The 27,994-nt window shown below is 42.4% G+C and overlaps 1 long non-coding RNA gene across 2 annotated transcripts in view; it reads left to right on the top strand.

Moving 5' to 3' along the window:
- LOC142830918 (uncharacterized) overlaps positions 1 to 27,994 on the top strand; it is a 342,722-nt gene that overhangs the window by 80,288 nt on the left and 234,440 nt on the right. The window contains exon 3 of one of the 2 annotated variants that reach the window (XR_012906460.1): positions 484 to 582. This is a non-coding gene — a long non-coding RNA (uncharacterized LOC142830918). Of the gene's footprint in view, positions 1 to 483; positions 1,710 to 27,994 lie in introns of those variants that run through there. The other variant, XR_012906461.1, reaches the window with a different exon arrangement.

The raw sequence follows: 27,994 nt of genomic DNA, 5'->3' as shown, positions 1-27,994 counted from the left end.
AGTATATGCAACATACCAAGTACAGTCCCAGCATTTCTGACCATGTTTTGGCATCTCTCACTATTCGTCAGTCCCCACCTTCATCCCACTTTGGGTGTCTCGCTTCAGAAAATTCAGCAGGCTAACCTGTCCATTGACTTACTGACCTTTCCTCCTTCTTTCCAGGGAGGACCTGTGGAGAGATGTCACTTTTCTGCAGCTTTCCCCAGAGAGTCCTCCTGTCTTCTGTACTCTGGCAGCTCTCTCTCTCTCAATTTCCAAATATCTCAAGCATTTTTCTCTCTGGACCCCAGATACCTTTTTTAAAAAACAGTTGGGAGTCAGCTGATGAGTCTCTGGTTTTTTCCTGTTTAGTATCAGCATCACCTGGTTACACAGGTCATCCCAAATTCTGATCTAGCACAATAGCCATGTGGATGCTCTCCTTCTCCAAATATCATTTAAGTGAACTGTGCTTTACATGTATATTATCTTTCCCCACAGTGCTCTACAGATGGTGGGTCTGTGACTCAGAGGTACTGCTCCTATTAGCAAGTCCAGAGAATACCTTTTCCCCTTCCTTTGGAGTAGCTGCGATGGGAGGTAAGTTCTCTATACAAGTATCATTGCATCCACTGATGAAATGTGAGTATCTCAGACTGGCAACATGGCAACTTATTAACAGGGTTCAGCAACACCATGCAAAAAGTATTCAATTGAAATGGCAGCGCAGTGTCTTTGAGGGAGAATCAATTTCCCAGGACGGGATTTGGTTTAGACACTTGGCATTAACAATCTTAACCTTACGGTGAGCTATATGGGATCTTTAATTACCCCAGGTAGGTATGATCCAGGCTTCATGTCACATCACATTCTAACTGTTCTGCAAGCGAGCAAGCGTTGCTATCTATAGCAGTAACCCTTAGTCAGTTGGGTTTCCAGCTACAAAGCAAAATCAGGAGCAGCTGCTACTGGCAACAGGGCCAGTGGTCAAAGTGCTGTGATTGGTCTGGCACTAAATTAAATGAAGAGGTCTTTGCGACATTTTGATGTTATTATCCAGGAAAAGCAATCAAGCTCTCATTTCTTACTCTCGGTATATAGACTCCTCTCCACGCTTCACTTCAGACCCTTCTTATCAGCTGTTGCTCAGTCTGCTCCTGGCTGATAAACAGTATATACAACCAGTACCTATAACCCTGCAGCGTCTAATGGTTTTGTTATAGGGGATTTTGGAGATGGTTCTGATCTGTTGTTTGCTTACGTGGTCACAAGTAAATGCGACTAAAGCACAGGATTGGAAAATGGGAGATCAAAGTTTTGGTTTTGACTTTGACCCTGACTGACTGTGCAACCACGAGTCTGTTACTGGGGCCAGAATTTGCTTGCTAATGTTAGAAATGCTGTTCCACACTTAGGTACCTGAATAGAATGTTTTCAGAGGTGCTGAAGCACCTCTCAAGTTCCATTGAAGTCACTGGGAGCAAGGAAGGAGCCACTCCTCTGAAATCTGGAGCCTAGCTATATGCATCAACATCTGATAATGTCAGCTCTAATCTTTTTCTGCCTCATTTTCCCTGTGGCTACGTCTACACTGGTCCCTTTTCCGAAAGGGGCATGTTAATTTCACAGGTCGTAATAGGGAAATCCGCGGGGGATTTAAATATCCCCCGCGGCATTTAAATAAAAATGTCCGCCGCTTTTAGAAAAGCCGGAAAAGAGCGTCTACACTGGCCCCGATCCTCCGGAAAAAAAGCCCTTTTCCGGAGGATCTTATTCAAAGTAGGAATAAGATCCTCCGGAAAAGGGCTTTTTTTCCGGAGGATCAGGGCCAGTGTAGACGTTCTTTTCCGGCTTTTCTAAAAGCCGGAAAAAAGCGGCGGACATTTTTATTTAAATGCCGCGGGGGATTTAAATATCCCCCGCGGATTTCCCTATTACGACCTGTGAAATTAACATGCCCCTTTCAGAAAAGGGGCCAGTGTAGATGTAGCCTATGTGTACAACAGGAATAAGAATGGGGATACTTACCTCTTTGGGACAGTTATTAATGTTTGTTAGATGCTTTGAAATCTTCACATTGCTACATGCAAGTGCAAAGTATTGTCATTGTATTTCCTGTTCTAAACAAACTGAAATTATACTTCCCTTTCTCGTTGGGGTAACATGGCTATTACTTTAAACATGCCTGGGGTAAACTCCAAATATACTGCTATTCGGGTTAGAACTATAATAAGTTTGTCCTGCGTATATAAAGCCTCCTGTTACAATGGAGAGCTAAGTGTTAGTTGTGTTACACACCATAGAAATGCAGTCTTTCCTAGTATGGAACCTGGGAGCACTCTGCCCCAACATGTGACAATGTTTCCTTTTTCACTTATTGCTTTCCTCTTTGAAAACTACAGCTATTGGTAACTTGGTTTGTATTGGGTGCAAAAACACTGAAGCTATAACACCCAAACATGGTGTCTATAATTGAAGATTGAAATCCAAATTTAGGTTCCTAAATAACTAGCCTGATTTTTTTTCCCCTCCTTCTTCCTCTTAATGGTGCGGAGTATTTGCGACTCCTGTTAATGTATATGAAGTTACAGTAGTTGTCAAAGATGAACTTGCCCTTGGAATCTTTGGAGTGCACTGGTTGGGGAGGTGGAACTGGTCCCACAGGGTCATTGATACACATGCCCAGGAGAGAAGTGAGTGAAGTCAAAAGATTCATGTGACAAAACAACATAAGGCAAGAATGTCATTTTTATTAGAGAGACAATTTGTGTATTATCCTAAAGAACAGCTGGTCTCTTCTTTATGTATTTGACCCTTGTACAATTTTTTTACAGTTAAATTTTTCTTTCACCACACACCAGAATAAATTTCAGAGAGAATATTTATTTGCATGAGTATAACTCTTCAGCTACCAATTCAATTAGTGTAAGCCAAATAAAGAGGAGATTTCTACGTTACAGCTTAATTTTTAGGAACCTTGCAGGTGTGGTTCACTAGCTAAGATCAGTTCAGGCTGTGTCCATCAGTATCTACATTTAGGACCAGGAGGTAAAGGTATGAATCTAGATTAGGATTAAAACAAACTTTTTACCTCAGTTGAAGGTGAAGTAAAGGGTTGATTCAAAGTGGATGGCATCAAAATGTTGCTGTCATGAACTGCATTTGTGAGGTGTTGGTCCCATATGGTGGAGATTTCACAAGATCAACTGAACTCTTGAAATTTCTGCTAGTTTAGTAACTATGTTTTGAGGCTTTGGATGATCAGGCCTATTTCCAGGTTTGAGTCTGGTCTGAAGTCAATATTCAAAGTCGAGGTTCTGGTTTTATCTGCACAAAGCTGTTGCCATTTCAAGGCTGGTCAGTGGCCTACATGAAATCAGTTCCATTTTCAGTGATGACAGAGCAAAATCTATTGCTGGACTTGTCATTCAGCCTAACCAATTGATCAGTGTGGCAAACAACTGAATGGGCTTGAAGACAATGAGTTACTGCTGCTAGAGATATGGCCAGTGGAAATATGGCAGTTCCCAACATGGGGAATCTGTCTCAGTCAGAACATACAGAGGCAGGCATCTTGGCAGGTGACTGCATCTTGGTGGCTATGGACCCAGCTCAGTCCTATTGACTCTAGTAGCTTTTTCAAAAATCCAGGTCAGACAGCCACATAGAAAGTATCCTTCAGCTTACCCCGTGAATTATATAAGTTTCTACCATTCTGGTGGAAAGATGGCACATGCAGCAAACAAACCTGATTTTAAAAAGGATTAAAGTTTGTGAAGTGTGATGTTCCCTTTTAGTTTGCCCTCAGTACCACTCCAAAAACCAAGAAAATATCAGATTATTGGACACTTCTTAAATATTCCCTAAACGCTCACAAAGCACATTTTCCAGAGATGGTGACAGACTTGGCATCATGACAAAGACTTCAATCGGCCTCAAACTGATGGTAAAACACTCCACAGAACATACTAATCTCCCTCCCATAATAACACGTTACCTTAATGACAACCTCAGCAACATTAATGGATATTCTGGATTGACATATCTTAGAGGTAAAGTGTAGAGTGTTTTTTGGGAAAGCTCATAATGAAGGTGAATTACATGTTAAAAATATGAGAACTTTATCTGTAATGCTTTACCTTGTCATACAAAAATTTACAAAACTGATTTAAGATACATATTTATTCACAAAATGCACTAGTGCTGTAATTATATCTGGCTGAACTTTGCTCTGTATTTCATAATTGAGCGTGGATAATTTCTACTTATTATGGTAGGGGAAATGTCATAAAATAACTTGCAAAAGCTGCTGATACTTGAAATGCAGTACAAATATTTGCCTTTTTTGTAGACATGCAGAAACATCATGATGACGGTTATGGGCAAGTCTGTTGAAATTGGTTCATTATTATTGTCAGTACTACTTCACTCATGCCATTTAGAATGTACCACAAGAGAATTCTTTTATTTTCTGATGGAAAGTAAATATTACAAAGAGCTATCTGAGAAGGAGACAGATGCTGGCTTAGTGGGCACACAGTGCAAGTGACAATCTGAGATCAACAGATCATTATTTTTCACAGCAGGCAAAGAGGAGCTCAGAGAAATGGCAAAGCTTAGAGCCAAACCTCAGCTGCTGGTAGCTTTCCATTCCACAATGTTACAGAACAGGAAATCTTTTTTTAGAAATATTATTTGGTTGCAATTATATTTTGTCCTCACAGAACTTATGTGGATTGTCTACAGTCATTCTGCTAAAGGGATGTTGATGACTGGATAAACTTGGTTTGGACCAGAGTTAATGAGATGCTAAATGTTGCCATTTTTTATTTCTTTGGTGTCTGCCCATATTTATGCTCAGTCCAGTTTCTCCAATTCCACTCAGTTGATGCTTGGTGCAAGTGAATGAAAGGAAAACAGAGACGTTTCATGGCTACTTTTGCCATCTTCTCCATTTCTGGACCAGCTAATGCTCAAACTGGCCTCTATGGCAAGTCAGAGTCAGCCCTATGGCTGCTCTAACTTCTGCCAATTGAACAGTTCCTTAGGAACCACTCCAGCAGCTTACGTGCAGCCTGTTTATTTATACTCAATCTCTGTCTTGCCTCTTCCCAGTCCTCAGGCACCCCAGCATGCCCTCTCCCACCCCAAAAAGGTAATAGGTTGCTTTTCACCCTCCATGTCATCAAAGGTTTTTTTCCCTATGATGGCACTCTTCAGTTGCCCCTTGATGGCATCTTTAAGGTCACTTTGCATCATTCTGATGCCTCAAATTATTCTTCTGTGGAGCCAGTCAGGACTTAAAATGTATATGTTTAGTAGAGGTAGGTGAAAGGTTTTTGGCAATTAGTTTATTTGAAAAAAAAATCAGGTCAAATCTGACAAATAGATTTGGCTGAAAAAAATAGAATTTGAAAATCCATTTTTAAAACTATCTTAATGAAATGTTCACATTTTTCTTTCTGAAACTGTTTAATTTAAAATTTAGCTAGACCTAGTTTAAACCCCTCCCCAAAAAGAAAATTAATTAAAACAAAGCAAAAAATAATTTAGAGTTAAAATATTTCATTCCAAGAGGTAATTGAATGTTTCTGTAATTGGCTTCTGGGGCTTTATTGGGAATAAGGTTTCAGGAAAAAATTGCCTTGAAGCCCCAATAAGAAGTCTGTGTAATCTTGAATGGTTGTTAGTTCACTGGCAGAAGTTTGTCCAACAGAAGATATTTTCTTTGCTACCTTTACTGTCCAATATATTGGGACCAACCTGGCTAAAACAGTGTAAACTGCATTTATTGGTACTTCCAGTTGGAATAAGCGTAGCATTTTCCTCTCCCTTCTTAATACCTGATGATTAGAAATGTGCTCATGCAAATACTTGTCATATGTCCAGCCTGATTCATTAACTCTCTTTCCTTCCGTCTATGCCTTTTTAAACCTGATAGGGAATCTATGCCACATGATCTCTTAATTTTAAAACTTGCTGCCTCTTATTTGACTGCCTTTCCAGTAGGAACAAAGTCAAGTATTGAAGGGGCGGCAGCTGCATCTGATGCTTTTCTCTGGATAGCACTGAACAACTAATCAGGGAAAAGCCCCTTGAAACCATAGTCACAACCAGCCAATAACTCAAAAATCTGAAAGAGCTTGGCTCTGCCTGTAAATATTTGTACTCGAACTGCTTTATTGCATTCTTGGAAAGTATACGGCATGCTTGTAAATTTTTTATTCACTAGGGACTGTTTTGCCTGACCGCACTTGTGTTCCACTCATAAATACTCCAACCATTTGGGATTACTTAACTTTTGAAATTCTAATAAAATTGCTTACTAGTACCATGGGACTTATTCACTCACTTTTTTTTTTTTGAACTGATGCTCTTCCACATAGTCATTGTTCATCCTTTCAGCAGCTTTACTGTCTGTGTCTGGAAAGTCTGTAAACAATGTAACCATGTTCTGTTAAGCACCCTGTTTGTGGTCTCTCTCTCTCTCTCTCTCTCTCTCTCTCTCTCTCACACACACACACAGACACGTTATTTGTGGTTAACGAAGCTTGGTCATATGAGATGAATGCTTTGTTTCATTTTTCTGGATGGCATGCTGTAGACACACTGATGCTCAAGTTTTGGAACACAGGCAATAAATTGGATTGCCAAATGAGGGATTTGGATGCTCCGATTGCTACTTAGTCACCTTAAGTACCTGTTTTATGCATCTGAGTGCTGATTTGAGCATCCAAATATGGGATGTGGGTATCCTATTTAGGCATCTATATGTGAAAAGTTGGCTTCTCATGGGCATACTCTTTCTTAGTAGCTTGTGGAAGAATGGAAGTTTTGTAGTCACATAGGACCACACACAGCATGGGGCTGGACATATACAAACCCCAGTGTAGAGCTGAAGAAGGCTGCAGGACTCATTTATTCTGATATTTCATTGTTTGAATCTGTTAATGATAAAGCAACTTATTTCAACTATAATAAGTGATAAAACCTCCACCTTGCTGGGATGGAATGAGCAGCCTAGTGTGCAGACATGCCATTGCTGTATATTGGATGGCATTAACAATGCTTAACTCTGTGCTACAGGCCTTATAGGTTTAATGATAGTGGAGAGTCTCCTTTGATACAAGAGGTAGTCTTGGGCAGCAGAATGTGAGTTAACGGTTGACTCGAAATGCTCAGTGGCCATGGTGTGCAGCAGTGCAAAGCTGTGATGCTCTCATGGCCACAGAGCTAGAACAGCAGTTTTAAAAAAGGACAGGTAGGAACAAGAATTTATTTGTGCTTGTTATTGCTGTGGATTATAGAGGTCTTCAGTGGAATCTTTAAATGCCAATTGTATCAGCTCAGATTTCTTAAGTGGAATCTAGCCCTTTTGTAGGTTCAATCTTTGAGCCCTTGAAAGTTGGCTGGTTGGTTGAGTGAGAGGAAAAGGGACGAAAAGCTGAATAATTGTTACCTTATGTTCCTCAATCAGCAATGTCTTCTTCCTTAGAGCATTCCTTCCAACAGCCACCCTCCTTCTCATCACATGCAGTGCAGGAGAACAACCATCAACCAGTTCAACATCAGGCTTCATTACATATTTCCTACATTGTTATTTGCTCTATGGTAGTGTAACACTGACAGGCTCCTGTCATCTGCAGGCAGAATTGAACCTGGGAACCTCTGAAGCTTAATGCGTGAGCCTCTACTACATGGGCTAAAAGCCCATTGCCTATTAGCTAAGGCTGTAGAGCAGACTCATTATTCTCTCTCTCTCTCTCTAAGTGGTCTTGATGCCATCAGATGGGACAGTAGAGTACACCCAGATGGAGTGTGGGTTTCAGTAGGCCTTCCTGAATGATGGTAACAACAACTAGTGTTCCTATTGCACCTAGCTATAAAGGGTGGGTATCCATGACCTCACATTCAGGGTTGTGCCTGCCTGGTTGAACCCCCGTGAATTTAGATGTCAAAATCAAGTCATTCTTATCATCTCAATCCTCCCCTTTCTATTCCTTCCCATCCCAAACTTAAATTTCAGTATGGCTTTAGCAGTCGATATTTACGCAGGTGGCAACAGTTAGGGTATGTCTACACTACAAAGTTAATTCGAACTAACAGACGTTAGTTCGAATTAACTTTGATAGGCGTTACACATACAAACCGCTAGTTTGAACTTAATTTGAACTAGCGGAGCGCTTAATTCAAACTAGGTAAACCTCATTCTAACACCTAGTTCGAATTAAGTAGTTCAAATTAAGGGCTGTGTAGCCACTTAATTCGAACTAGTGGGAGGCTAGCCCTCCCCAGCTTGCCCTGGTGGCCAGTCTGGGCACCACCAGGGAAACTCTTCTGCCCCTCTCCCGGCCCTGGAGCCCTTAAAGGGGCACAGTCTGGCTACGGTGCCCGTGCCAGGTACAAGCCTGCCAGCACCCAGCCAGCAGACCCTGCACCTGGCATGGCATGAACCAGCCACCCGCTGCCACCCAGCCCTCCGCCTCTTCCCGGAACCATGCTGGCGGCTCCCAGGAGCCTGCCCAGGGCCGCAAGAAGCGGGTGCCCACCTGGTCTAGTGCGGGCATCGTGGACCTCATCCACGACCTCCGCACTAGGCACAGGAAAGTGGCCGTCTAGGGCAGGAGAGCTGCCAGCCTGGCCACCCAGGAGCAGGTTTGCATGAAAATCAAGGTGGTCCAGTGAGACCCCTGACCCTGAGCCCTGAGCTTAGAATGGCTGTACTGGGGCAGACCAAAGGTCCATCTAGCCCAGTAGCCTGTCTGCCAACAGTGGTCAACACCAGCTACCCCGGAGGTGATGGACCGAAGACAATGACCAAGCCATTTGTCTCGTGCCATCCATCTCCAGCCTTCCAAAACAGAGGCCAGGGACACCATTTCTATCCCCTGGCTACTACCACTCCATGGACCCAACCTCCATGACTTTATCTAACTTCTCTTTAAACTCTGTTCTAGTTCTAGCCTTCACAGCCTCCTCTGGCAAGGAGTTCCACAGGTTGACTATTTGCTTTGTGAAGAACAACTTTTTGTTATTAGTTTGAAGCCTGCTACCCATTCATTTCATTTGGTGTCCTCTAGTCCTTCTATTATGGGAACTAATGAAGAACTTTTCTTTATGCACCCTCTCCACGCCACTTGTGCTTTTATAGACCTCTATCATATTCCCCCTCAGTCTCCTCTTTTCTAAGCTGAGAAGTCCCAGTCTCTTTAGCTTCTCTTCATATGGAACCTGTTCCAAACCCCTGATCATTTTAGTTGCCCTCCCCTCTCCCACCTCCTTTTCCCAGTCTCCCCAAGTTTTGTTCATTAAAGAGAGTTTCTATTTTTGAACACACGTGTCCTTTATTTTGTACATCAGGAAGGGGGGCTAGGGAGGAGTAAGTGGAAGGAGGTGAGGAAGGAATGGGGTACGAGCCCTCGATGGGGAGGACTCGGGTGGCTCTGCGGGCTCCTCGGGGTGGAAGCTCTGCTGCAGCTCCCCGATTAACCCTCCCCCCCCCCCGGATGGTGGCCTGCGGCAAGTGCAGCCGGGCTGATGGCCGAGTGCTGTGATGTGCCGAGTGTGGGCATTCAGGGCACTCCAAGCCAGGACTGCTTTGCTGTCCCTCATCGAGTTAGACAAGCAAGTGGGGAACCCCTGAGAACTGTCTGTCCAGGGTGGGGGTCAGGTCCCTTTAACCACAGCCCTCGGCTAGGCTGAGACAGCAGCTCCACACTCTAAGTCCTAATCTGATGCCCTGCCGGCACTGCTTCTGGCCAGCCTTAACCCCGGGTTCAGGGTCCACTCAATGTGGACATGCTAGTTCGAATTAGCAAAACGCTAATTCAAACTAGTTTTTAGATCTAGATGCACTAGTTCGAATTAGCTTAGTTCGAATTAACTAATTCGAATTAAGTTAGTTCGAATTGGTGCTGTAGTGTAGACATACCCTTTGAAATAATAGTTGTGTAAATGGCTCACACTTTAAAACTTCCCGTTTATTTTGAAAGTTAGGCAGCATTCCCTGTTTGAAAAATAGAGCATATCTCTTGGACCAGTAGACTCTTTCAAAAGAAGAAACTTTGTTACCACTGTATCACTGGAAAGTATTCCAGATCCTGATACACAGAGAGTTTTGAAAATGACAGTCACTAAAATCAGATCAGAAATAAATTGTGTGTGAATGGAGATGGGGTGGGAGAAGCAAAATGGTAATGAGAATAATAGATTCTGACTTCCCCTTAACTGATTGAGGCTCCATCCCCATTCTACCATTTACTCCAAGACCCTGTCTCTTCCCACACTTGCTCTGTCCCATTCCCATTCCACCGCTTCCCCCCCAAACCTGCCTTCTCCCCTAAGTGTGCCCCATTCTTGTCCCTCCTCCCACCCCGAGCTTCCTGAATGCCATGAATCAGCTGTCCCAGAAGTGCTGGGAGGACAGGGAAGGAGTTGATTAATGGGGATACCAGTGGGTCAGAGATTCCAGGAGGGAGGCAGCTTTAGAGTCTGAGCCTATGATAGGAATGATATGGCTTTAGTTACTGTTTCATGAGCCACCATAACTGCAATAAGATCCAACCGCCCAACGATTCTAACTCTTACATTTTTCTCTCTTGTGTTCAGTATTTTTAGGAGGATAACAGCAACTGGGAGGTTGACCAGTTGAAAGGATGAAATAGAGTGGTCACACTGTATTTCTGGGATATTCAGCTAATGAGAGTAGAGCTAGTGCTTAGGGATGGCCAGAAAACAGCCATTTCATTTCATGAAGTGCCTTGAGGTTTCAAAATCTAGATTTGTTTCAATATGAAACAAAAATGAGATCTTTGGAAAGTTTTCCATCGTTAGGGGAGGTGGAAAGGGGTGCAGAAGAGAAAGACAATGTATGTAAACACTGTGCACAGACAACTAAAAAATTAACTCAGCAGTAGCGAGTTGCAAAACCCTAGTCACCTGACTTAGGCTTGGGCTACAAGGCTAAAAACAGCAGCATTGGCATTCCTGGTTGGGATGCAGCCATGGCTCTGAAACCTGGCAGGGGAGGATGGGCTGGGGAACCTGGGCTCCAAACCTATTGGGAAAGTCTCCAGTGCTATTTTTAGACCCTTAGCATGAGCCGGAATCTGTGGACGTGAGCCGAGGCACTCCTTGTTATACTCTGTAATGTAGGTGTACCTATAGAGAGCAGTAACTCTGTAAGGCATGGGCAGTAGGTATAACAATGTAGGGAAGACATTACCTTCCCTAGCGCTGCCACTAAATCCTCACTGAACAATGGGCCGCATCCCACCACCTCCTCCATTCCATTCCCCACCCCCAAAGGTCCCCTCTGCTCACCACGTCCTTTTTCCTAGAAGACTAAGGAGGGTCCACAAGGTGCTGCTGGGGCTGGCTTAGCTTAGGGGTTGCCTTCAGGGCAGAAGGAACTTGTGCTCAGGATGGGGATGGGACTAACCAGACTATGGTGACAGAGCATTCGGAGGCTGCCAACTCAGCCCAGTGCTCAGGAGCCAGAGGAACAGAAACTCCGTGGCGCTGGGCAGCTTTGGGCCTCTGGTTTGTGGGGACAGGGGTTTGGGCAGAAGGGAGGGCAGGCTTCCCCCCCTCTGAAGTGGGGGTGGCAGGATTGCTACAGTCTAGTTTGGTTAGTGGCCTGGGATGTGAGACGCTCAGGTTAAAATCCATGTTTTGCCTGATTCAGACAACAGATTTTCATCCTAGATTACTCTGAATCAGACAAAGCAGACTTTGGTCTCCCACTGTCAGGGACAGGGACAGTGCTAAAATGCTCGCTGGCACCTGAGAAAATGCAGTCTCAAATTTTGGAGTTTTAAAAATTTTGCAAAACATCTTGGAAAAAGTACTGAACACGAGAGAAAAGCATGAGTCAGAATCCTTGGGAGGCTGAATTTTATTATAGTTAAGGTGGCTTTTGAAATACAGGTTGCACCTCCATAAACTGGAACTCTCTGCTCCGGCAACATCTGTGGTCTGACAGGGTCATGGATGTTCCAGGATCAGAGAGTCCCAGCATATGGTGGATAACTCGCAGCAATGCAAGGAGGGTGATGCATGGCCCAGTTGGGCTGCAGGCAGGGGAGAGGCCAGGAGCCAGGAAGCCCGGTGCATGGCTCAGCTGGGCTCTGGGGAAGGGTCAGCAGCCAGGAAGCCTAGTGAAGTTAGCAATAGAGGGGCCAGAAATGACCTCCCCTGGTCCAGCAAAATTCTTCATCCAGCACCAGTCAGGTCCTGAGGATACCAGACCAGGGAAGTCCAACCTGTAGGTCCAACAAAAATCATATCATTCCGATTACCATCTTGTATCTCCCTTCCCATCATCCATTCATGTACATTTCATTTCTGATCTGATTTTAGTGATTGTCATTTCCAAAAATTTTAGTTACATCTGACCAAGTGAGCTGCAGCCCACAGAAGCTTATGACCTAATAAATTGGTTAGTCTTTAAGGTGCCACAGGACTCCTCATTGTTTCTGCAAAACATTTAGTTTCAACTGAAAAAAGTTCTGTTTGATAATGTTTCAATAGCTCTGCTATATCAGAGGCAGCAGCATGAGGCATCATGCAGTAGCCAGTACATACGGGGAGCCGGCTTAAAAGCTGGCTCCTGATGCACACCAGCTCTCAGGAAGCCAAATGCTGCCCTGCATATAACCATCAACATTTTTCAGTGGTTACATGATTACCTAATTACATGCATTTTAACTTCCCTAATAAGAATTTTCTAACACTGTCCCAAGTTCTTGCAAAAGGAGCCCCAGAATCTATTGTGACTTGGCTGATGGAAACAGGATTAAGGTAGTTTTCAAAGATGCCACACATTTCCAGAAAAAAATGGCCATTTTTCCATTATAAAGCTGTGCCATGGACATTCAGCTAATATTATATGTACAGTTTATACTTTCTGTATACAAAAGATATATGTACAGTTCCCCAATAAATTTCTCCCTTCATTATAAATAAGCATGCTGAAGAATCACAGCATGCATAACTAGTAGAACTGTGTTACTTCCTTAGGGTATTTCTTCTCTGTTCCTTTAAGCTGCTCTGATTCAAATGCAACTCTGTTGCTGTTTTACTTGATTTCAAAGAGTTCCAACAAATGCCTTAGGCTATGCTGTTATAACAATAGGTTAGAAGGAGAACTGGGGCCTATTAGAGGGAAAATCCAGTGATTGTCCTCTGGAAATTACTGTACTTTTTGCCCTTAAAAGATAGCAAAAAGTTGATTTATAATTTGAATGTAAATACAATTGCAGCAAACATTTTGTGGCAGATCAGCAGTGTGATGAGTCTCACCTCTTGTGAGGTCACATTTCTGTATTTGTTCTCCACCTTGATTTGTCTTTATGACACTTTTTGGCTACTAAGTAGGGATGGAGCTGCTCTGCAAGCTACAGATGGGGTTATATTAACATGTAGCTCAGTTCCAGCTAATAAAATGGATCAAAAGCAATCAGCCATTATTGGCAAAATAGAACTCTGCAGAAAGGCTATCCAGTAAACAGGATTATCTATATTATGCACTGAAGATGAGTTCATGCTGAGAAGTGACATTTGTGAAAGACAATACTGAGCAGCAGGGAAAGGATAGGCTTGGATCCTGTCCCTCACGGAGGTTGCTAGGAAGATAGATGTGATATGAACAGATGTTGAAAATAGGATACTCTGAAATGAAAAACCAAGGAAAGGCCCTGTTATTAAAATGTCAGTCCCATACAAAAGACTCATTTTGGGATTCTTTTAAAAAGATGGAAAATATGGAGGAACATGGTATAGCTTCATGGTAACACGTGCTGTTGTTATGTTCCAGACAAGCGACATTGGTTCTGGTGTGCTTTGCTGCTTCATAGAGGGGACGTGCAAATCCCACGATGCATTCTTCTGAGGCTCACTCAGGGTCACTGAGCCTCACCAATAGATTCTGATTCTCCCCTGCTGCCATTGCATCCTTCCACCAAACATGCTGCATTTCTCTGTCTCTACTCAGGCCATTTCTTCTAGCACCTGTATTGCACTTCATGGAGTAGAAACAGCTATGGATACAAGACCAAAACCCCCAATAGGTATAAAAGGAAAGAATGCAGCAATCTCTGTAAACTGCGTGCTTGTGCAGAAGTTTTCTGAGCTCTGCTCAGAAGTTCAAAGCTCCCGTACAGGCAGGGAGCTCAGCTGATTGGTGGAGGAAGGGGCGTCTCACCGAGCAAGCAGCTAAATGGAGCTAGTTGCCTGCTTGAACTGAGGAACTCCCAGAGCCCATAAAAAGGGAGATGATGAGTTAATTAGTGGCTGGGGAAGGATGAGGAGTGAGTGAGTGAGTGAGTGGATAATTAACTGGCTGATGAAGAGTCAAAGGGGAGGGGAGTTTAGCGCATCCTTCTGCAGGAGGAGAGAGAGGCAGAAATTCAGCACTCAGGCCTCCCGGGAAGGGTGAGATAAGGGGCTTACTGTATGGTGTAGGTGGGGAAAAGAGAGTGTGAGTAGGTGCTGGCATTTGTGCAATGAGATAGAGGCAGAGGGCAGTTTGTTTGGGGTGTCTGACTAGCTGCAGTCTTCTCTGTCTGACTGGGTTGAGGGTGGGAGCAGGCTGCAAGGGAAGTATGTGTGCCAGGACATTTGCATGATTACATTTCAAACAAAGTCTGCATAGATGTTAATGGCTTATGATAAGAAAGTAAAGGTTCTTTTAACGGAATGTTTTTGGAGTGTTGCAGATATCTAAAACTCGAAACTTAATGATTAAAACCCCCCCTCTGCATTACTAATTAATACATGTATTGCATTAAGACCAGATTTGGATAATGTAGAGGTCTGGCTACTAGAGCAGAGAACTAGACTGGGTGGGGAAGGAGGAGCTGCCTCTGGCTGCGAGAGAGGCCACCGGGCTACAGAATAGCTGCTTTCTCAGCAAGGGGTTCCTTATAGTGCTGCCAGAGGCCTTTGGACACACAATTCCCTGTCTATCTGGGCTCTGCTCTGCCCTGTTAATGCCACAGCCTTCCTTGTACTGTCAGGGATTGCGTGTGATCAGCCCTGAGGTAGCACAGGGAGCCCTGTGCAGATCTGCTATTGTGGGAGTGAGAAAACAAGACAGAGCAGAAACCCCCTGACCTGGACAGAGCAGGAGCAATCCAAGCCCCTGGCTGCAGTGATTGAAGAACCCTATTGCTGGGGGACTGAAGAGCCTTGATTATCCGAAGAAAGTCCACATCCTCCATGCTTTTTAGATAACCAGGGAATTCACTATAGCTATCTAGCTCTGAACTTGCTCCTGATATCTATACTGAGTCAAAGTTCTAGTTCTGGAGCCAAACTTTTCAGATAGGCCTATAGTGCAAGTGTAACCCACACACCTAGTAGGTGTAGTTCACTGTCCCATGCAGTGGCACTTAGACCACTTACAACAAAAATATAAGAATAAGTGAGCTCTACAGCCTAAGCTAAGAGGTAGCTGGCTTTATAAATCAAGCCGTAAAGGCTCCTACACTAAGCTCTAGAAGTTCCATATTCAAATCTGCCTGGTGGTGGTTTCACAAGTACACCAGGGCATGTCAAGGACAACACAGAAACCTTTCATTGAATGTCTTTGCTTTTCCATAGCTTGTGCAGGTTCCCTAGTGTTAATTTAAAGGTAGGTTTTGTTTGTAAATAACCAAACATGCTTTTTTGCTCAGATGTTCCCATTCCTGCTCAGAAGTTTCAGTACGGATTATGATGTACGCTGCACTCAAGCAGAAAAAGCATCTTAATTATTTCCTGCTCAGATCAATTATCCAGTTACCAAAAGTTACTCAAAGAGCAAAGAGGTTACTTAATTCAGTGTTTTAGAACCACTCAAGAGAAAGTGCTCATCATTTCTGAAATTGTCTAATGCTGCCTTTGCCTCAAAGTAAAGGGGAAACAAAATTTTGCTTCACAGAGGGATAACCTCCTTATCATTGCATCTTTATTGTTGACTTTGTACTTATGCACTACAGCTCATGTAAGGATCATAGTCTTCATCAAGTTCATTACTCACCAGTTAATTACAAATGGATTGCAGTATTTAATCTAACATTTTATATATCTTTCTATTCTACTGTGTTCTTAGAGGAGTCTCTGGGTAAGATTTGTTAGTGGCAGTATGATGCAGTAAGCTTATTCTATGCCAAATACTGCAAGAATCTATTACAGCAAGATGCTTTCATGTGATAATTCCCTTGTAGACATGTCAATGTGGATTGTCCAAAGTCACCATAGTTGGAGCTGTCTGTAGGCTGCTGGCTATGGGGTCTTAAATAATGCCCATATTTTGGTTCCCAGGTACCTGCACTTTTCTTTTCTAACCTCATACTCTTCCTTAAAGCCATGAAATCAAGTATTCAGGGCAACGTTCTTTGATTTTGATGATCCTTCTATTAATTTGGTCCGATGTAGAGATGCTGGTGCATAAAGTTGCACCAACTTTCCTCCCTAAAAGCACCCGTGCCATGCTTAAATTCAATGGGCATGAAGGACAAAAGGCAGCAAAACCACTTTTTGGTTCTAGATCTCTGGTGGCACTGTGATCATCCATAAGCTTGGTTATAGATTTGTTTTTAAATGACCTCTCATATAGAAACATCTTACAGAACTTAATGATACAAAACCCATTACGGTTTTATCGAATAGAGTTGTCATTACAAGAGAATTGTGTAGGTTGGTTTGAGATGACTATAACATTGTAATTTATTGTTGAATTATTTAGGTTCAGATTCTTCCTCATGTAAGGATGTGGCACCTCCTCTCACAAGTCCCCCTTCTGGTCAGGGGTGTGTCAGTCTTTACACTGTTCCAGCCTCGGTATTGGGCCATAATCCCAAGGTCTTCCTTTCTGGAGATAATGGTGTTACCCTCTATGGGCCCTCCTCACCCAAGCTGTCCAACTGGGCCACTAAATAGGTCAGATCACCTTCTAGAGGTTTATCACTGTCTAATTCTAGATCACTTCCCTAGTGATCTATGGCGGGGGTGGGGAACGGGAGTAGGCCTAACCACTACTACTACAGGTCCCAGACCAGGGACTCTAAATATAACAGCAATGTGTCACCATGTCCTTTTAATGAAACCACTTTCAGTTTTATGGTCCACCTCCTTAAAGCTCCAGTCTTCACCAAAGCTTCTCCCTTACCTCCAGGCTCTTCTATGTTCAGACCCAGTAACCAGCTAAGAGCACTTTCTCACTACCCCAGCACTGAGCTGTCCATGGTGCCGTAGTGTTAGCTAGGAACACTATCTACAATTCTCTGACTCTAGCCAAAAACTGACCCTAGTCTACATTTCTGTTCCTTTTATACTAATCTGTAACCCTCTGATTGGCTAGCCCCTTGCAGCTTCCCCAGTTGGTTGCTTCCTGTTCAGTTTCTGAGGGCTACTTGGAGGACTTAGCTACACTGCATTTTTCCAGGGATGAGTGTGACTGAGACCTCCAGCTGGGGTCCTCTGGGTCTAGTCCACCCTGTCACACTACGATACTCAATTTGGATAGTGCTTTATTACTTGTAATGAATGGAATTATTTGTGATGTAAGGAAGTACTCAGTGGGAGTAAAGACAGTAGAATGGGGAATAAACATTGAAATGTTCATGTTTTCAAAAATGTCATCAATGCCAATCTAGAAAGGAAACTTGTTTCACGTGTTAGCACAGATATTTCTTTACATTTTTCCATTTACTTTTATAAACATTATTTTTATATTGAATATAATTTACTTTCCACAATGCTTCATGAATTCTATTCAAAGTCTCTTATGAGTACAATTGTTATGAAACACTCTAATGCACTATTTTGATGTGAACTGAGGTACTCTAAATTTCATTGTAAGTTTTTTGAATTAATAAATAAATTTTGTTTAGATCTGTATGTTTGCAAACATTTGAACTCTGCTGATATCACTTAGATAACTGACTACAGGTTAGATCCTGAAGATCAGATAGTTAAATGTCTAAGTTTGGACTCTCAATTGTTCATGGGCATACAGTTGCCTATGTAATTATTTGCAGGTACAAAATTACAGGCCTGTTGAAGTCTGACTGAAAATCAGTCTTTTAGTGTATTGGTGACTAATCTTCTACTATGTATTTGAGAGAGTGAGTTTTTGTTTGTTCAAGAACACATCTTAAACAGTGAGAGCGAGGACCACAAAACTTGGTATACAGCTTCCTTTTATCATAATTTAAAGCAAGATAAGAGTTTGGTCATGCCAGAAAAATGGGATGTTCCTGGAATGAGATTGCTTCACATAAAACCATATAGGAAACAGACAGAATCACCAGGTAGGTAAAAGCTCCCCTTCTCCCTGTCTGGGACTGCCTCAGCCCCAAACCTCCCACCCCCCAGGAGTCCTTTTAGGAGGGAAGGGGGTTGAAACTCCTTCCAGTTCACACAGGAGGGAATTCAGTGGGAACAAAAAGAATAATTAAACATCTGTACAGATTGACCTGCTGTAGAAAAGATGATTTGAAGTGGTAAGGACATTGTTTGGCTAAATGATGAGCATGATGGGAGGGTGAGGTGCAAAGATACATAAATATTCAAAGGACAAAATCAGCCAGAGGTGGAAAAGAGTATTCATTCAGCACGGCCTAAATGGATATAATTAGGACTAATGGAGTGAAAATAAGTGAAAGAAAATGTGGGTAAGTTATCAGGAAATATTAGTGTCATTGAGCTCTATTAGCTTCAAGAGTAGCCTCTCAAAGGCAAAGGTAGAACAGTAGGCCACTTAAATGGTTTTAGGGTGCGGAGCACCATTTTATTAATCTAATTTTATAAATACATACAACTTCAGTGTCTCATAGTCTGACTCGCTTTCCTCAATCCCGATCAGTTTTCTGTCACTTCCGGTATGCTTCTCATTAGAATAGCAAGTTGAAGTTCAATGATAGGCCATATCATCAACTGAAGTAAATCCAAGCAGATTCATTTAATTATGTATTTATGCTGAATTCTACAAGTTCAGTATCTGTCCCTTTAATCTGTTAGTGTAATTACTGTGAGGTGCTTCTTTCCTTTTGTCTTGAGTTTCCTTTCTCAGGGTTTTGATCAGTTCTCAAGAAATAAAGATAAAACTCACTGATCTTCATTGTTGTAGGATCACGCAGAAGGACATTTTAAAAGGTATCATGTTTTCACAGTTCCTGCACTAAGAATGTCTTAGACACAAGTAACATTGTTTAGTTACTTGTTCTTTATATATAATCATGTAAGTTCTTAAAAGTTCTGTATAACTGAAAATCAGGGGAAATTATTCTTCTATCTAGTTCTTCAGAAAGCATATTGACTTGACCTCTCATCTCCACTCAAGTTTGTTTCTGAGTTGCTAAAAAGAACTGGCAGAAATGTCAACAGTCAACTTTCCTTTCATTCTTTCACTGCACTGAAATCCCATGGCTTTCATTCAGGAGTTTATTGGTAAATTCTGTTGCTGTTAACACCAATGAGGGTGCACATTTGTTAAAAAGAATCTTTTAAGATACCACAGTGCGCTTCATGCACTACCATCTTGCCACCACCATCTTGTACCCTTTTTTAAGTTTGGATGATGTAGACCAGAGGAAGGCAAACTTTTTGGCCTGAGAGTCACATAAGGATATGGAAGTTGTATAGAGAACTATGAATAAGGAAGAGAGATTGATAAGGCTGGAACTTTTCAGCTTACAAAAGAGAATAAGGGGAGTGGGGAGGAGATGACAGTGGTCTATAAAATCATGGCTGTTGTGGAGAAAGAAAATAAGGAAAAGTTATTTACTTTTTCCCGCCACACAAGAATTATGGGGTCACCAAATAGATAGCAGTTTTAAAACAAACAAAAGGAAGTATTTCTTCACACAACACACAGTCAACCTGCAGAACTCCTTGCCAGAGGATGTTGTGAAGGCCAGGTCTTATCAGAGTTCAAAAAAGAGCTAGATATGTTCGTGGAAGAGGGGTCCATCAATGGCTGTTAGCCAGGATGAGCAGGAATGGTGTCCCTAGTCTCTGTCAGAAGCTGGGAATGGACCACTTGATGATTTACCTCTTCTGTTCTTTCCCTCTAGAGCACTTGGCATTGGCCGTCATCCGAAGACAGGATACTGGCAAGATGGACCTTTGGTCCAAACCAAGAATAGCTGTTCTTATATTCTAATGCTCATGAAACTAGAGCTGGGCTGCAGGAAAGGGTAATGTCTTCTTCTGGGGGTATGAGCTCTGGGGTAGGGCCAGAAACGAGGAGTTCAGGGTGGGGAGAGTGCTCTGGACAGGGGTTTGGAGTGCAGAGGATGGTGATGGGTCTGGCTGGAGGTGCAGGTCTTGGGGCTGGGAACGGGGATGATGAAACTGGGGTGAAGGAGAGGGGCTGTGGGCTGGGACAAGAAGTTGGGGCATGGGGAGTGGGGTCCTCAAGGCTGTAGGCTCCAAGCTGAGCATACCTCCTGCTGAGCATACCACGCAGCTTCTGGAAGCAGCTACAAGTCTCTCTTCCAGCTGACTCCTACACAGAGGTGTGGCAAGCAGTGTTCCCTGTAAGCTGAGCACTCGAGGGAGCATCCAGGAGAGATTGAAATGCCTCCCAGCACCCACAGCCAGCAGCATGTTTCTATTGGTGGTGCACATCCACACATGCCTTGGGGAACGTCACAACATTTGTTCTGCACATGGATGGGAAAAATTAGAGGCTCCAGGCAGTTCTGTGTGCATGTCCACCCCCATTTATAGGTACTGCCTCTGCAGCTCCCATTGGCTGTGGTTCCTTGTAAGTGTAGGAGCTGGAGGCGGGACAGGTTGCAGCTTCTGGGAGGCACACAGAGCCACAGCACGTACAGAGCAGGGCAAGCTCTGGACTCTGCTTTCCAGCAGGAGCTTGCTGACCGGATTAAAATGGCTGATGTGCTGGATGTGGCCCAGAGTCTTTAGTTTGCCTGCCCTGATGTAAGCACTTTGTTTCTCATTAGGAATTCTAATAAAACCTTTGAGGAGTTTCTACTTTTTAGTTGATCCATGTTTTACATACAGTTTAATGATGATGTAGGCCTACCCCACCTCCTTCCTCCATTTAAGATTTTAGTCAGGCTAATTCTGGCCTCAGAAAAGGTAACATGAGGTACCTCTGTGCTCTTGAGTTACGTTAAGGCATTGTATATTAATAGCACTTAAAAACAATCTTAGTATTCAGCTATTTAATTCCTGAATGAACAGGGCTATTTTCCCACCGTTACACTTCATTAACAATTTTTTAGGAAAAGTGAAATGATTTTGGAAGTAAAATAATGGAAGCACAGTACAGATAGGATAGTGTGACAGGGCACTGAGCTGAAAGACTGCAGGAATCAGCCCTGCCCCCTCTGCCATGCTAGCCCCATTTAGGTGAACAAAGTGGAGCTGGCTGGAAAGAACCTGCTCTAATTGAGAAATGAGAATGAGCTGCCTGCCCAATTAGCCCAGGGCTGTATATGAGGCTGGGAAGAAGGAACCCGAGGAAAGTGAGACAGAAGAGATTGAGGGAATGAGCCCGAGCCCATCCCGCCTGGAAGCCAGAATTGTGTAGGCTGTATAGTGAGAAGGTGATGGGTACTCAAACTTGTCAATAAAAGCACCCATGGTATCTAACCCTAGCAGAGGTAGGAGCCAGGAGACCCCCTGTACTCTGTTCTAGATGGATACAGGAGAAGAGATTTCTGAAAGAATTCAGGGCTGAATTTTCAGGAGTGCTTAGCTACTATTGTAGTACTTACACATATCATCTACATGTTTTGTTAGTCTATAAAGTGCCTCCAGACAATTTGTTGTTTTTTTCCCATTTTGATGTTCAGTGCATTAAGGTATTTTGAAAATGTGTCCACGTATTTATCATTAGGTCTTATGTTTCACTGAGCTCTTATAATAGAAAGACTATAGGAATATGTGTGCATACGCATGTAATAGAATAGAGATAATTTATTTTTATGTAATACTCTCTTTCAGTAGGTGCAGCCATATGTTGCATTTATTGTACTAGTAAAGCAATGCTTTAACACACAAATATGCAGTACAGTTCATACTATGTGCAAGACACTCCTTTCTGACTTGAACTTTAATGCAAAGCATTAATATTCACTTTTATCTGTGCAAATACAGTATGACTGCTGCTATCTTGGCTAACATCCCAGGAATTGAATTGAGGACTTTGAAGCATGAGCTGCTACAGTTTGAGCTAAAGAGCTAAGCTTTTACAGTCTGGGCTGTAACAACTCCTACCCTCTGAAGAATGGCTGTGGGGACTGTGAAACACATGTTCACCATGGGTTATATCAATATTAATTAAAAATGGCAACATTTTTGAACCATCACCCTTATAGTAGTTCCAGACCTCTTTATGCACTGTCTCAGCTGCAAACCTTGTCCACTTTCTTCCAAGTTCTGCAGTGCAATAGAACAAAACAAAAGAAGCTCTTCATCTTAAGATTATAGTGTTGCCATGGTCAGTTTCACAAAACAAAACTAGAATGGTGGGGCTGGGTTGCGGGGAATAAAAGATAAATTTCATTAGTGGATACTTTAAACACTTGCAAGGCAGAAGAGATATTCTTTGATTCAGTGAATTCATATCATGCCATTGTTTCTGCAGTCAGCGAGAACATCAGGGCTGTGTCTAGACTGCATCCCTTTTCCAGAAAAGGGATGCAGATGAGACAAGTCGGAATTGCAAATGCAGCGGGGATTTAAATTTTCCCCACTCCATTGCATGAACATGGCTGCCGCTTTTTTCCAGCTCGGGGCTTTGCCGGAAAAAAGCGCCAGTCTAGACGGGGATCTTTCGGAAAATAAAGCCTTTTCCGAAAGGTCCCTTACTCCTCATAATAAGCAGTTTTAGAAAGGAATTCTGAATGGCTGTTGTATCTTCCTCAAGACAAAATATGCTGTGATGGACTGCCTAGGAGGGAGGATGCAGCACTGAGAGCCATAGCATACCCGTATATCCATCATTATGACTGATTTTACCGTTGCTGTGAATGTACCATATTGTCAGGCAGACACGTTCATGGAGGGCTGTATTAATGAAGGCGTTGTACTAGATTTACTTTTGAATTTTTGAAGTTGTTTGGACGCTTAATGCCTAGGTCCCCACCACATATACATTACATGACATCAAAATTCATCTACACACTGCACCAGTGGATCTCAGACCTCATTGCACTGTGACCTCTTTCTGAAAACAAAAAATCACTACATGACCCTTGGAAGGGGAAAGACCCTTGGCTTTAGGTTAGGCCCTCCGACACTCTTGCTGGCCTTGATGAGCCCATTAAAATATGGTTGTGACCCACATGGGGATCCCAACTTCCAGTTTGAGAACCAATGCAGTACGCTTAAGTGAGAAGAGATATGTTGTTGATCTTTCATTGACCTCGTCAGAGAGTCTTTCCTATGATCTTTGGTTTCACTGGGCCTAATTTAGATTGGCTATTGCATATAAGTAAGGGCAAACTATTCTTAAATATTTTCCCAAGACACCCACCACAAACAGAATGTCCTTCAGCATTGGGCTTAAGAATCCTTTTTTCTGATGAATGTTGTTGACTATGCTTTGTGTATCTTGTGACTGGGTAAAGAGCATACGCCTCCTTATTTATACATGAGCATCTCTGTCTGGGATAATATAAAGTATTGCCCGAGTACGGTATCTTTTCCCCAAACAGATGTTTTTCTTCTCTCCCTCCTTTCCTTAGAACTTTACTTCGAAACACCAGTGCCACAGTGCAAATAGCAATGTTCAGTGAACTTCCACCAGGGTCAGTTTGTCATCATATGTTTGAAATTGATTTACCTCATCTTGACACGTTAAGACCCTGTCTGTGTCCCTTAGGGTATGTCTACACTAGCCCCGTAGTCCGAACTAGAGAGGCTAATATAGGCATTCGAAATTGTAAATGAAGCCCGGGATTTAAATATCCTGGGCTTTATTTGCATCTTCCCATCTGGGAGCCATTTTTAAATCCCCTTAGTCTGAACTAACTGCCCACAGCTACACTCGGCAGTCAAACGTTAACTCGAACTAAGTCCTTAGTTCAAGTTAACTGTTACACCTCGTGGAATGAGGTGTAACAGTTAACTCAAACTAAGGACTTAGTTCAAATTACCATTTAATTGCTGCGTGTAGCCGTGGGCAGTTAGTCTGGACTAGTGGCATTTAAAAAGGGCGACCAGATGGAAACATGCAAAAAAAGCCCGGGATATTTAAATCCTGGGCTTCATTTGCAACTTCGAATGCCTACATTAGTCTCCCTAGTTCAAATTAGGGGGCTAGTGTAGACATACCCATGCTTTGTTGTTGTAAGTGAGCAGTGGTGTCAACAGCAAAGGATGTTGAGGTGGAAACTGTCAGAGCATCAGAAACGGCGTTTGTGATGTGCTCATATGTCTACACTATCTCCCAGCCAAACAAACTAGGAGGCTAAATGCTAAATTAAATTGTGATATTTTTAATTATTGCAAGTGGTCTGTATACCATATGCTAACAGGACATTTTCTAATGCCTGGCAGTCCTACCTCTTTGACTAATCTGTTTGTGTTTTGTTCAAATACATTGGAAATAAAAATGTGCATGGAACCTTTAAAATCATAGAGGTTAATTGTTTCCTATTTCAAATTTCTTATTTTAGTCTCAGGTTTTTTTTCACAGACATGTGTGAAATGGAATGGCCAATAATAAAATGCGGGGGTTAAACTGTAAGATAAATGATTCACAATTTTAGAAGTATTTTTTTTATCTTTAGACTTTTTCTTAGTGTTGGATGCTTTTACTTCCTACCCCCTCAATTTGACTGTAAGCAAAGCTGTGCTAGGGAACCTAAAGGAAATGTGCCTTGAAATCTGTTTTAATTAGATATAGCCCATAATAATGTAATTACCAATCCATCTATCAAATTATCTTTTGAATTTTAGAAGCCACATTGTGTAAAAAACCAAAAATATCCTGGAGCTGATACCTTACCGATTTCTATCTAGGGTATTCAGACTAGAAGCGTGGCTAGAGTTCACTGTGATTGTTTAACCTCTTAACTAATTGCACAAATTAGTTGCAAAAGCTGCCTGGTTCATCATATCTTATCACAAGTCAGTTTTGGCTTAATCCTTTCTTGTGGGAGATGGAATTGTTGACATGCTTTTTATGACCATGAGCAGTCCTGAGGCACCTTAGAGACTAACCAAAATGTATAGAATCACGAGCTTTTGTGGGCAAAACCCACTTCATCAGACAAATTTTAAATTTTAACTTAGAGATAATGGACATTTTTATGAATGGTGAGGGATTCTCCATCTCTTGATGGCTCCATATCAAGGCTATTTTCCTTTCCAGAAGATCTTTTCTTAAGTCAAACACAAGTTATCGGGCTTAATACAGGGTAACTAGGTGAAATTCTATCGTCTGTGTTACACAGGAGATCAGACAAGACATGTTCTTCCCCCTGTTCAACATCCTTCCTTTTCTTCCATCCTCCTAATCTAATTCCCTCCCTTCTGGGCATAATCCATTCAGGAAAAGTCTGGCATAAGAGTCTCCCTCTCAGGTTAGCCTGACTGTTGCTAGTAATCAGTGCCCATCAGGGTTCTATATGTGGCCCATGAGACATTCACAGGGTTGCCAGATTATGCTGCTTTTCATCCAGGTTGGATTATTTCTGACTGCTGTTACAAAAGTGACAGGCACCTCAAACAATGGCATGTGAAGTGAGGTGCATGCTGATTGCACACAACATTGTGAGAGCCGGGTGCTCCCTCTGCATCCAATCAAAGCGCTGCTACGGTTCAGTCAGCACAACCCACAAATTCTAGGTACACAAGCACAGTTATCAAAACTACCCTATCCTGGGAGATTGTCTTAGTTACAACAATCTTGTGACCCAATGAGTTGAAGGAGGGCCACTCATGTGGCCCACTCACTAGCCTGGATTGCCCCTCACTGATCTATAGCAAACGAAAAAACATGCAAAATATGTAGGTGGGTTTTTTTTTTTAAACAAAAGTGCCCAGAATAAAGGAGGAGAATCAGAAGAGGCAGACACCTTGTTCTAAACTAATCTGGCACTAGGAAATTCTTATTTATGCACATTTATAGTGTGGCCATATTATCCTTCTGTTCATTTAAAAGGAAATGTAATATTCTTTTCATATGTAGCAATCCTGAATGCACTCAAAGAAGACATGTTCTTTAAAGTGAAACTGATTTATGAAGGTCATTGGTAGCAGCTTTTGAGCTTCTGTTAGCATGGGATTAAAATGAGTAAAGGGAAGGATAAAAAGAAACCATTCCATCTCTTTAAATAAATACATCTTGGTGGAGAAGACATAACATTTTATATCTTGCCCATTGTGTGGATTTTGAAGAACAAGAGCCAGTACTAAATCCCAACTCACGCCAAATGTAATGCCTGCTTTAACAAACAAATATGGTATTATTCTTTGGTTTTGTCTTACACCACAATGATATACAAGGTTATCTCTTGTGATGTGATTGACTGACTGCTGTGCTACAGTTCAAAGATGGCTGGAATGATCTTTTGCTTTTGGATTAATGTTGGAAGAGGCTCCCTACCATTCAAGTTTATCCCATAGTTTTAACATACCAGTGCAGTGAAGCAAAATGAATGGGTTTGAGCGATTGCACTCATGGAATCATAGAATACTAGAAATGGAAGGGACCTCAAGAGGTCATCAAGTCCAGTCCTCAGTCCTCACGGCATGACCAAGCACTATCTAGATCATCCCTGATATTTTACCTGTCCTTAAATATCTCCAGTGATCAAGTTTCCACAACCTCCCTAGGCAATCTATTCCAGTGTTTAACCACCCTGACAGGAAGATTTTTCTTAATGTCCAAACTAAATCTCCCTTGATGCAGTTTAAGCCTATTGCTTCTTGTCCTATCATCAGAGGTCCAGGAGAACCTCTACCTTGTAAAACTGCTATCATGTCCCTCTCAGTCTTCTCTTTTCCAAACTAAACAACTTAATTCTTTCAATCTTTCCTCATAGCTCATGTTTTCTAGACCTTCAATTATTTTTTTGCTCTCCTCTTGTCCCTTCCCAATTCTCTATATCTTTCTTGAAATGTGGTGCCCAGAACTAGACACAGTACTCCAAACTAAGGTCTAATCAATGCAGAGTAAAGTGGAAGAATTACTTCTCGTGTCTTGCTCCCAAAAATGAATGGGTTTGAGTAATTTCACTCATGTCCCAAAGGGGAAGAAAAAACTCCACTTTTTTTGCCAGGTACAGATAAACTGCTACTGTTACCTCACCATCCAGGAGCTCCTGAAAAAAAAATCAGAACCCATTTATAAGCCTTGAATCTTAGGGTATGTCTACACAGCTAAGAACAACCTGTGGTTGGCCCATGCTAGCCAGCTCAGAGCCAACTTGTGAGGCTTTGACTGCTGGGCTATTTCATTACTCAGGCTCTGCCCCTCACCCTTGAAGAGCCCAGGCTGAACCCTAAGCCTGCAAGTCTATGCAGCACTGAAACAACCCCAGGGACTGAGCCCCACAAGCCTGAGTCAGCCAGCAGGGGCCACTGTTGGGTTTTTCTTTGCTGTTAGACATGCCCTGATTGCCTTCACTTTTCTGATCTTTAGAGCTCTGGAGATAGCTACAGAGGGAAAACTCTTGCTAATGAACTTCCTGACTTCCATGCTTTTCTGCTCCCAGCTGTTGGGACTTTCACATCCCTACACCTAACAGGTGAATTGACCCAGAAATGTGTCAGCAATCAAGCAGGAAATGTCCATGCAACTGGTTTTGAATGATGATTACATGACTGTAATCAAATCCATATATGAAAGGCAAAGTACAATATATGGAAAACACCTTTGTAACTCTATGAAAATTACTGTAACTATAATGTTTTCAGATCATATTGCCATATTACCTGATAGGAAATGTTCCCAATTGATGACAAAATACACAAGCAGATGTTTTCCCTTATTAATGTGGATCCTATTCCATCTTCTTGACACCTCTGTGTTGCCAGTAAC

Source organism: Pelodiscus sinensis, chromosome 11 (genome assembly GCF_049634645.1).
Source record: "Pelodiscus sinensis isolate JC-2024 chromosome 11, ASM4963464v1, whole genome shotgun sequence".
Taxonomy (NCBI): Eukaryota; Metazoa; Chordata; order Testudines; family Trionychidae; genus Pelodiscus; species Pelodiscus sinensis.
The sequence above is the reverse complement of the archived record's forward strand: the minus strand, read 5'-3'. Positions and strand labels throughout refer to the sequence as shown.